Genomic DNA, 2,165 nt, shown 5'->3' with positions numbered 1-2,165 from the left:
GGTTTGTATTAGGATCCTACTTCTGAAAGGCCACAAGGGAGTTAGAAAACCTAAGAATTCATGGGGCGCCTGGGTGGCTCAGTCGATTAAGCATCTGCCTTCAGCTCAGGTCATGATCCCGGGGTCCTGGGATCGAGCCCCACATCAGGCTCCCTGCCCAGCAGGGAGTCTGTGTCTCCTTCTTCCGCTGCCTCTCCCCTTGCTCATGCTCTCTCTTGCTCACTCTCTATCTCTCAAATAAATAAATAACATCTTAAAAAAAAAGAAAACCTAAGATTTCAAAGGTGAACATCCAGGATGGGGCCCCCTGACAGCTGGGGGGAGAGAGTAGCACGTGGGGCTGGGACTCCTGCCGGCTCAGAGTCTTTAGTCACCCCTTCCTTTCTTCTAGCTGAGCAGCAAGGCTACTTTGGAAAGTTCCTTCCGTCCTCGATTCTATTAGACTGGGGGAGGGGGGCCTGGCTCTGCTAGCAGCTATGGTTTGGGAGTGGACATCTCTAGAGGTTCTGCTCAGAAAGGGCTAGGGAATCAAAATGAGAAAACCTCAAGGAGAAGTAAACTTTGGGGGGAATTGTTGCGAGCCCCTTCTCCTCCCTACAAATTACAGAGCACGGTGGTTAAAAATTTGGACTCTGGAGCCCAGAGTGACTGGGTTCAAATCCTGGTTCTATTACTTACCAGCTTGTGTCCTTGGACTACTAAGGTGCCTCTTCAAGCCTCAGTTCCCAGTCTGCTAAAACAGTCATCCTCATCCTGTTGGGAGGACTCAATGAGCGAATTCTTATGAAATGTAGTCAACAAATGTCTGGCACATAATAAGCATTCAGTAGACGTTAGCTCTCGTGGTCTGCTCCGAGCTCGGAGGGAGGGGACACTGACCACTACCCCCACCTTCCACCCTCAGCCGCTCCTAGTGGAGGGGCTAGTCTACCAGGTGGTAAGAGGCCCCAGTTCCTCCTTGACAAGGAGGACTGGATCAGCATTGAAGCTGGGGACAGAGAGAGGTTGGCTAGCAGCTAGAACCCAGCAAAGGCAAATTTCTTTTGAGAGAGGCAGAGCGGACGTGAGCCCCAGATACTTAAGGGAATAATGATGGTTTAGTAGAGTCAGGTGGCTTACACTTCTGCCCTAAACTGGACTAAAACTTTTGGTAAGCTCCCTCTCTCTTGCTTCAATAGGATCAATTCAGCCTCCGCTCTATTATCATGGTACCTTATCCCTAGTCCGTTAAAAAGCTTATCACACTATCAGGGTGTATGTATTTAATTGGCCAAACTCCCTAGCCAGATTTCTTGAGATTGGGACTAAATTTGAGTTCTCCTTCCGACTCAAACAAACCTCAAAACAAAAAAGATGTTCATGTGGGCCACTCATCCATCCCACCCTGCTCCTCTGAGGACAGATAAGACAGCTTCCTGTAGGAAAAGCTTTGAGGGGCTCAGAGGAAAGAGCACTTGAAAAGCAACCCGAGGGTGAATCCCCACCCCTGGCTCTTTACTGCTCATGATTCAGTTTCCTCATCCACACTTGTAAGATGGGAAAGTAACTTCTGCCCCATTCACCTCTCTGGGAGGGAGGGTAGAGAAGCCAAACATAATGACATACAGGACAGGACAGCATTTTATTCTTTTTTTTTTTTTTCTTTTTTAAGATTTTTACTTATTTGGCAAAAAGAATTGACAAATAAAAAACCTGTGTGACCTGGACCAGAGGCCTCTCCTCCTCCTCTCGAAGTTTCCCCTGCCCCGGAGCAGGAGAATTGACTGGCATCTCTAGAGGCTCCATCTCGACCCTGCCACAGGAATGCAGTCTCCGCCTGCCCGCCGCGTGCGGAGGGCTCCTGCTGGGGAGTCCACTCCCCTTCTCTCTTACTCCATTTGCAATCACTATTTATTTATCTTTGGAAGTCGAAGGGACCAGAGCCTGCAGCCGGGAGAGACTGGTGGAGCCAGAGAGGGAAAGTGAAGAAGCCAGTGTCTGGGCCCAGGGTCTGCCTCTGAAGGGCCAGGGAGGGAAGGCGCTTCCCTGCAGAGGGGGTGGGAGACTGGACGGAAAGGCCACGGGGCTGGAAAAGGTGCCACACACACCAGCAGGGCCAAGACCACAGAAAGGAGGTGGCGGCGACCTTCTTTGGCGATACAGTGAAAAATGAGGAATAGGAGTTC

The sequence above is a fragment of the Phoca vitulina genome, unplaced genomic scaffold (assembly GCF_004348235.1).
Source record: "Phoca vitulina isolate PV1807 unplaced genomic scaffold, GSC_HSeal_1.0 scaffold15, whole genome shotgun sequence".
Classification (NCBI taxonomy): Eukaryota; Metazoa; Chordata; class Mammalia; order Carnivora; family Phocidae; genus Phoca; species Phoca vitulina.
Note: the sequence above shows the minus strand (reverse complement) of the source record.